Genomic DNA, 9,964 nt, shown 5'->3' with positions numbered 1-9,964 from the left:
ATATATGAAGAGATTTATTATAGGAATTGGCTCACATGATTATGGAGGACGGGAAGTTCCATGATCTGCCCTCGACAAGCTGGAGAACCAGGAAAGTCAGTGGTATAATTCAGTCTGACTCTCAAGGTCTGAGAACCAGGAGCATCATCAGTATTTGAGGGCAGGAGAAGATGTACGTCTCAGCTCAGGCAGAGAGGGAGAATTTGCCCTTCCTCTGCCTTTTTGCTCTACTCAAGTGCTCAGCGGATTGGTTGATGCCCACTTGCATTGGGGAGGGTAATGGTCTTTACTCAGTCTATTGATTCAAGTGCCAATCTCTTCCAGATCCACCCTTGCAGACACATCCAGAAATAATGTTTTAGCCATTATCTGGACAGTCCTCAGTCCAGTCAAGTTGATACATAAAATTAACCATCACAGTGTACTAATTTACAGAGTAAAAATATTTTTAAAGAAATTGAACTAACTCAAGTCAAAAAAATAAATTTAGTTTAAATCTTCAAGACAAAGAGATAAGAGAAACAATTCAAATAAACCTTACGAAGCTCAGATTATTATGGTTTGTAAGATTAAATAAATTGGAGCCATATTTGTCATACATTCCTCTGATGTTTTGGTATCTAAGGAGCTTATCAGAAGGCTTCCAACCATTAATCACAAGCCATTATTTTCTGCTGCCAATCACTGGCTTCCGGTGTCCTCAGGGCTACAACCTCATCCTTCCAAGAACCCTGTGTAATTTTGTGTGATGCTTTCTGCCAGGGAAGCCAACTATTTTCTTGGTTGCACAAACTTTAGGGTATCCCAATGAGATGGTGTGACTTTAGCCCCCTGCTCCCCCCACCATACACCCACACACAACCTGACTCTATACGGGCTGCCATAGGAGATCTTAGCTAGCTTTCTTGCTTGCTTACCCCAAAATGGGTACATTTACATCATTGCTTATATCAGTAATAAGAAACAGACAAATGTTGAGAGGTTTGAGGGTGGCCAATCCTAGTCAAAGATAATTCAGGTCATGCTTTTTATTCCCATTCAAGATATGAGTTTATTATTCCTGTGATCGTCATCAGTGGCATTGGTAATAAGAAGGTTACTTTGGAAAAGCAAAATGTTAAACACTAACCTAAGACATAATTTGTGATCTTCTCTGAATTAGTAAAGCAAACACTGTGAACTTTAAAACAACAGAGATGTGTATTCGGAAATAGAATGTTGGTCTTTTCTGTTTTCCCCACTGCTGTGCTATTGGTAACGTGATACTTGAGGTTGTAGCAGAACTTCCAAAATAAACTTGATCTTTAGAGTTTTACAACAATGATGGGTGAACCTCACAAAGTTCAGACATTCTGTCCAAATGGAGAATTAATGTTCTTATGCCAATTTTCTTTACCTCTGAGTTACTGAGTTGAAGTTTTCACAACAAGGGCAATTTCTTGACTATTTCATGCTAGTGATAGGAAATTACACAAAAAGAACAAGTTTTCTCAACAGCCATTCATCCATTCAATAATAATTCACTGTAGTTTCTACTGGGTTGCCTGGGCCTAGATTAAAATATTGAAAATAGGGAATAGGCTGACAGATTTGCAAAGTGAGAAATGAAAGCCCACTCTTCATAGATCTGCAGCCTTACACACCCACTCCTCTTTTGTCCCTCTGTCTTTCATGGAGGCCATCTTTCAGAGACACTTACTCCTAGCTCATCAGCTATGCCCAGCAAGTGAGGAGGGTAGATTTCCCAGCCAGGGCTTACCAAGAAATGAGGAGGAATTTCCTATTCTTATTCTTTGCAATCATAGCAAAAACAAAAACCAAAAAAAAGGGCTTCCCTGGTGGCGCAGTGGTTGAGAATCTCCCTGCCAATGCAGGGGACACAGGTTTGAGCCCTGGTCCAGGAAGATCCCACATGCTGCGGAGCAGCTAAGCCCATGAGCCACAACTACTGAGCCTGTGCTCTAGAGCCCGTGAGCCACAACTACTGAGCCCGTGTGCTGCAGCTACTGAAGCCTGCGCACCTAGAGCCCGTGCTCCACAGCAAGAGAAGCCACCGCAATGAGAAGCCCACACACAGCAACAAAGAGCAGCCCCCGCTTGCCACAACTAGAGAAAGCCCGCACGCAGCAACGAAGACCCAACGCAGCCAAAAATAAATAAATAAAATAAATAAATTTTTTTAAAATTCAATGTAAAAAAAAAATAACAAAGATGTCACTAAAAGATGTTTTCATGATAATGGAATCAAATCCTAAAAACTCAAAAAGTCAGGCATCAAAATTATAGCTGGTATTCTTCTAGATATTGGGATACACTATTGAGACCTCAGAGCAGTGACAATAACGCCTTACATCGTAGGAGAATCTGATACACTCACACGTGCCCTGCTCAGAGGTGACATCTCTGTGAGGAGGACAGAGCAGGCTTAAATGCCGCCCCCCCGTACAGAACTTGAGGTTGTCTTCATGACCACACAGGCAGCAAACTGCAAAGCCAGGGCTGAATCATAATTTCCAACTTCCAAATCCATATTACTACTCTGCCTCTAGGGTGAAATCTCCACTTATGTAGATAGTTTCTTTCTATTTTACCAAATATTTTGAAAGTTAAATTTGAATTGTAAAAGCATAATTTGTGCTGAGGTTAAATCCTGACATTGCCATATATCAGTGGGCATTCATATATTCTCTTTAAATATCAGTCTCCTCAGCTATAAAAAGGGAGTAATAATACCAGCCTCTTAGAGTTGTTGTCAGAATTAAATAGAATAATTCATGGGAAGCATAGAGCCCAATAAGTGCTCGATAGAATATGGCTTTAATTATTGATAATAAAAACAAAATATACCCATTGTGGAAAATGCATCCAAGTATAAAGCAGGAAATAACAACCATCCATAAATCTACCATTTCAATATAATCACTGTACCATTATAACATATTTTCTGGTTTTCTAAATAAGGCTACATAATGCATTTCCTTGTTATAAAAATTTTCAAACATACAAAAGTCAAAAGATAATTACAATGAATACTTACATATCTTCTGCTTAGATTTAATCATTATAAATACTTTGCCATATTTGCTTTATTTACCTATATATGTGTGTATGTGCATGTTTTCACATATATCTGTATTTTTTGCAGAAATATTTTAAAGTAAATTGCATTAATCATTGCATCTCAACCTTAAATATTTCAATATGCATCCCCTATAAATAAGAACATTCTCCCACATAATCACTATACCCATACCACAACAGAATATTAGTGATTATTCCCTAATGTCATTTAATATTCAGTTCATATGCAGATTTTCTTAATTGCCCCCAAATGATATTTGCTGTTTTTCTTCCAGCAAACCAATTCATGCATTGTGTTTAGTTATGTGTCTTTTATTCCAGAACAATCTTCTCACTAATTTTCCATCCCTCTAAGCATACTTTTTAATGATGCATACATTCTAGCATAGACATATACACAGCCATTCTCTTAGCTTTAGACATATAAATTGTTTCTTTTTTTTCTCTCTATTACAAATCATGTTAAGATGAACATCTTAGTTCACTGACTTTTTTTTCACCTTTTCTGATTACTTCGGAATATTTGTTTCTCCCAAAATTTATAAAAATATTTAAGACCCTCCTTACGTATTAGCATATTGCTTTCTAGAAAGGTTTTAACCAGTGTTATCCCCCAAAGTATTTGAGTATGCCAGGATAACTGGGGTTCTCAATGCCTCCTCATCCTCTGGGTCCTGGTTTAAATGTCACCTCTCTAGGGGACATGTCATGGTCATCTACACTGGGTTTGCTCCCCTGTCGTGCTTCTACAGTGCATCTTTCCTAGAATTATTTAGTTATCTGGCTCTTCCCATGGAGGAACAACAAATCTCTACTTGAAAAGGCCACAATTTGTGAAACTGGAAGCTCTGTGAAACTGGTTGATTGCTTTTCTTTTTGTATTGTGCTGATTTTCATAAGATTTCAACATAAAACTTCTGGTTCTTTTAATTTTTGCCAACAGCATACTCATTAAGATTAAATATTACCATATGTACATTAAATATTGCCATGATTATAAAACCAATGAAAATTTACCCATGAGTGAGTATTCTGAAAACTCTTATTTTAAAATAAAATAACCCAAATAACCAATATTAGGTAAGTGGTTAAGTGAGGCAAATCTATATGATAGTACAGTCTGTAGACATTAAAAATAATATTCATAAAGAGTTATATTAACATGGGGGAAATACTTGTTAAATATGGGTAAAATAATTGTTAGAAATTCAGAACGCTAAATATAGCACAAAAAGACTAGTAAGATATAGTTAATGCTGCAGCTATGGGTGATCAAAATTTCTTTTCTTAAGTATTTTCTTTCTTTCTGAACACAGCAGAGCAATGAAGGAAGAAGCTTTGGAAAAACATTATTTAAGCATCCATCATTCCTGTTTACCAAACTATAAAAGAGGAAGGGAGTTTTCACTCATGGTAACTTCTAAACTTTTCAATCTGACTTTTGTAGCATGAATTTAATGTTAATACTACTTCAATATATAAAGAATCTAGCAAAAATAAGCCAACCAGCCAACCAACAAATAAATATTTTGGAATTCTCCATCTCCTTCTGAAGATCTTCAGCCATGTTCTATTACAACAGCATTTATAATTATTCCATTTTTTATTTGTAGTCTCTTTGATAAAACTTATCAGCACCTCTACTTAATCAGATGAAATGTGCATCAGTAGGCAAGCACGTAACAAATGCCTTCACTGTTTTCATCTCGAGCAGTAATTAAAGAACATTTGCTAAGCATTACTGGAGGCCAGCATTAGACTTGGTGTTATATAAAGCAGCTTGCACTTGGCCCCGAGCTCTAGAACCTCACAGCTAATGACCTGTGATCAACAGACTCATCTTCCGTTGAGCTACATGACAAACCCCCTGGACCCAAAGCCAAAGGAATTTACAGCTTTCCAAGGCAACTTGATATTTGCTTTGACAGTTTCACATAGCTTTATCCTGGAGCCAGACAAAGAGCTGAAGTTTCATCTTCACTCGCCTTTCCAGGGATCAAGCTCTTTGATGGAAGGAGATCACTGGGAATCCATCCCTAGGCCTGGAGGTGTTAGAGGCAGAAACCAGATGTACAAATCCTGCTCACTTTGGGCCTCTGGGAAAATACCTACCCATCATTACCCTGATCTACCAGTCTCAGGTTGCCCGTCCGGCTCCAATGTCAGCACAAATGCTGACTCCTCACACTCTGTGTGTCTGGGAGGTGGGAGAAGAGGAACAGGAGGACAAGAGGTGTGGAGAAGAGCCAGCTAGTGACGCCTGCCCAGAGCTCTGGCAGACCTTGTTAGACTCTGGGCTGGTTTTTGAAAGGTTCTACCGCTGCTCCTGCTTGGCACCCAAACGTCTACCATTTTAAAGTAAACTTTTAGCATTCCTTTCTTACTCCCAACCCTGCAAGGTAGGATCCTTGTTTTTCTCACAGCTCCAACATCAACACTCCTTTTGACCAAAACTTTTACAAGCAATAGATAGTCCTAGTGCCAATGTATCTTAGCTAGTTTCTGTAGTCAAAGTGAAACAAAGAAAGGAAACTTTATAAAAATTGGTGTTGTGTAATGGAAACAGACACAATAAACAATAGCCAGCGTGCACATTTAATAACCTAAAGTCTTAGCATCCCAAAAGACTTCTTGAGGAGTCATGTGTAGATTTTTGAGAGGAGGTGGCATTTTCTAATTGGAAGCCCAGGACTGAGGGATTCTCTGAAACAGAAATAGTCAAATAGGGCAGTCAGGTTGCCATATGGCAAAATGGGAAGAAATATCTAGCTGTGCATAAAATGCATTCTCAGAATGGAGACATGACTTGTAGGATATACATAAATATGAAGCAACCAGGCGTAGCCAATATGGCCATGTGTTGGAGCTCCTCCATCAGGGAACATGTGGTGTGTCAGAAGAACTGAAAGAGGTTTAGAGTCGCTAGAATGGGGAAGGAGGTGGTGGTGAAGGTTACTGTAAAAGACAAGTAAAAACAGGTAAGCAGGACAAGTTCCTGAAGGGCCTCATAGGTTCTTTTGAAGAGTTGAAAGCTATTTAACTGTTTAAGCAGAGCTGTTGAATGATTGGATTCATGCTTTTGAAAAATTATTCTCATTGAAGCATGGAGAGTGGATTGAAGGCAGGCAAAGGTAGAGGCAGAAAGACCAGTAGTAATACCCAAGCGAAGGATGACAGTGGCCATGAAGGTTGAGGGACATATATGGATTTGGGAGCTTTTTAGGAGGAAGAATTTACAGGTCTTGGTGATTGATTACAGCTTTGGGTGGAGGAGAAGTATGAAGGAAAAAGAAGAGCTTCAAATGACTGCCTGATTTTGGCTGAGTCATCAGGCATGAAGGATGGCAGCACCAAGCTAATAAGGGAGCCCAGGAGAGGCAAGAGGCACGTTAGGGATGATAATAATAAATTCAGGTTTTGGTGGGTTGAGTTAAAAATATGTTTGGAAAATCTCAGTCAAGATCTTTACTAGGCAGTTGGATATACAGCTCTGAAGATCTGTGTTTTACTTACAGAGTTGGGAGTGATTCATACATAGATAATAAATGAAGCTGTAGGTGTACTGGGGGTGAGGGGAGGTTGTCTAGTAAGGAGAGACAGAAGGGCACATGCCTGTTTGAATACTCTGTTCATTCTTGGCAGCTTAGTGTAAATTCATTTAACAACATTTCCCTAAGAGCTGGAGGGAAGCAGTATGTCACATGGGGCTTAAGGATGACGGAGGGGCAATTGCCCAAGTGGGGAAGAGAAATAATCCTCAGAATGGCCTTCATTACTGAGCACTTTCTACGTACCAGGCCCTGTCTGTGCTGAGAGCTTTATACGCATTGCTCTTTTGAATTTAATTCTTACAAAAATAGCTATTACATGCCATTTTATAATAACAAGAGCAAAACTTGGAGAGGCTAAGTAACTATATCTGCTGTTGGATAGCCGTTAGCTGTACTGGCTATTAAGAACTTGAAATGTGCGATTGAGGGAGTTTTACATTAAATTTAATTTAAATTCAATTTTACTTTATTTTGATTAATTTAAATTTAAAAACTAATACTGAATTCAGTTATTAGGAAACGTTTAAATATGTTTGGAACAAGTTGGGTATGTAAATCAACTTTTCCAACTGCAAGTTTTATGAACTCTAAATACAGATCGAGTACTTCCAATGGAAAACTAGTATCTAAATTGAGCTGTACTGTTAGCATAAAATACATGATGGATTTCAAAGACTTAGCATAACAAAAAGAATATAACATACCTCATTAATAATTTTTTATATTGATCATGTGTTGAAAGCATATTTTGGATATACTGGGTTAAATAATATTCTTAAAATTAATTTCACCTGTTCTTTTCACTTTTTCTGGTGTTGGCTATTCGAAAACTGTAAATCCTCTAAGTGGCTCGCACAAGATTTCCCCTAAAACTGACATGGGGCACACTCCCGCGAAGCAGTGTCCCAGCGACTTGATAGTTTAAGGAGCTGGGCTCCAACAGAGGTGGACGCGCACGTGCAGCCCCGCCTCAGTTGGACCGAATCTCGCCCGGTGCCTACGACGAGCCGGCTTTCCTGTTTGCCTTTTTGAGCTGTTTTCTCTGAGCCTTGAAGAGCCAGGGGCTGTGATGTCACTGTATAAACAGAGGGAAGGGTGGAGGCGAAAGTTGCACTGGAGAGGACCAGGCAGAGGAGGAGGATGGGGGTGGGCACGGGAGGTTTTCAAAGGTGGCGGGGTCTGGAGTGCGTGGGAGCAGCGGGAGACTTCAGGGTCGATAAAGAAACCTAATGGGACTGCCAGTCACTAAAGTGGGGCGGGGACGGGGACGGGGACGTGGCTGCAAGAGAGGGGGTTTGGAAAAATATGGGACGCCTAGAGCTAATTCCCCTGATTAAAAATGCATTAGTTTGGAGGTGTCAGGGACACGCAGCTGTTTTCAAGGAAAGCCTGGCTCCAAAAGGTCCTCCCCGGCCGGGCCGCCTGGCGGCTCCATCTCGGGGTGGATGTCAGCGAGCCCCCGGCCCGCCGACGCTTGTCCTCTCCCTGACAGGGCCCTGGCCAATGTCCTGCTGCTGAGGGTCGTGGTAATTTACATCCTTTCTGTGTACATTAACTTATCTGCAGCCGCGCTGGCTGCGCTCCTTCAGTCAGCCTGTCTCCTGTGCAGCCTGGGAGACTTCCCCCACCGACGGCCGGGGGCTGCAGGGGGAGCCGGGCGGGCGAGTTCCTGCGCCCTCGGAGTAACAACAAACGCCTCCGAGGAGAAGCCCCGCCGCCCGGTCCCGACCTGAGACGCGGAGCGCGGCGCGGGGCCTGGCGTGGGAGGCCGCGAGGGGACAGCGCGGGCAGGGCAGGGGCGGGCGGCCCGTGGCCGGAAGTGAAACACTTCGCGGCTAATTCATGACTCATGACTCATGCGCGGGCTCCTCTTCAGTGACAGCCGGGACACTTACTGGTTATTTGTAGCCCCCCGGCTTTCATTTCGCTGTAATTAAGCAGTCATTTGAGGGTCATTTCATACCAGTTATAGGTTTCCCTGTTTTAATAATGTTTTAAGTTCCAGGGGGGCAACAGGGAGTGGAAAGGGAGGTTGGGAAGGAGGCGTGGAGGGCAAGAGGGTAATCGTCTCTGAGAACGTGTGCACTTTTCATAACTCTTTCCCTGACAGGCCCCAGTGTGGAGTTTCCTCAGATGCCGCCTCCTAAGTTCTGTTTCACAGCGCGCAGGCCAGATCCTCCTGCATGACACGAACAGTCTGTCCTGAGAAGAGGTCTGGCCGGGTTTGAGTCAGATGTTGGATTTTCTTCTTTCCCCTCTGGCACCACACTAATCATTCTCTTTAATCACTGTAGCTTTTTAATGAGGCCAAGTAGGTATTTATGGAGCCGTCTACTCTCTAAACACTAATGCTTGATAAGTCATTTATAACTTATCAGTGGGCTTTGCATGGGCCAAACCCAGAAGAAAGGAAGTGAGAGTAAAATAGAGTCTGGAGTTCGCTAGGAAAAATGCAGCATATCTTCAGGTCCTAGATGGTACCAAGCCCTTGTGGGAAATGTTCAGTCCGTCAGGCATAAGAAGAATAAGTAACAACAGTCTGTCCCAATTTTGTGAAAATTCCCTGGCTGTCATTCCTGATTTTCTTCATCCCACCACTTTCTCCTTTGGCTGGTTCATGTATCTTTGGATATCATTTGAAGCTTCCATTCTAAGGCCAATTCTACAGAGTTCTTTAGAGAATCCTGGCGCCATTACATTTGGAGGGTGCACAGAGGCAAAATGAAAGGACTGGGAAGAAATAAAGGACAGAAACCAGATTTCCTGTCATTGCAAAAGTAGGTGCCACATGCTCCAGATTTCAGTAGAAGTTAAAGCTGGAATACGTAGCAGCAGCAGCAGGAGTGTAGTTGCCTTCCAAAGGGACTAGGAGAGAAAACCCTTCTTAGGGAGGGTAGGAGAAGGAGTGGTGAGGAAGAAATCAAGACAGTACCCCACAGACTAGAAAAAAAAAAAAAAAAAGCATCAATCCATCAACATATTAGTATTTAATATGCATTAAGGAGACTTTTAAAAAGTTTTCAGCCATAAAAAAGGACCATACTGATATATGCTACAATATGGACGAACCTTGAAAACATTATGCTAAGTGATAGAAGCCAGTTACAAAAAACCACACATTGTATGATTACATTTATATAAAATTTCCAGAATATTAAAATGTCTAGAGACAGGAAGTAGATTAGTGGTTGCCTTGAAGGGGGGTAGAGTGGAAAGAGGGAGAAGTAACTACTTCAGGGTATAGAGTTTCTCTTTGGGGTGCTGAAAATGTTCTAGAATTGATTGTAGTGGTGGTTGACCAACTCAATATACTAAAAATCATTGAATTATAA

General features: G+C 41.2%; 1 protein-coding gene across 1 annotated transcript in view; it reads right to left on the bottom strand.

Moving 5' to 3' along the window:
• LOC309640245 (uncharacterized protein) overlaps positions 1-9,964 on the bottom strand; it is a 645,560-nt gene that overhangs the window by 161,444 nt on the left and 474,152 nt on the right. The gene's annotated exons all lie outside the window — the stretch shown is intronic.

The sequence above is a fragment of the Balaenoptera physalus genome (assembly GCF_965194825.1).
Source record: "Balaenoptera physalus genome assembly, chromosome: 12".
Classification (NCBI taxonomy): Eukaryota; Metazoa; Chordata; class Mammalia; order Artiodactyla; family Balaenopteridae; genus Balaenoptera; species Balaenoptera physalus.
The sequence above is the reverse complement of the archived record's forward strand: the minus strand, read 5'-3'. Positions and strand labels throughout refer to the sequence as shown.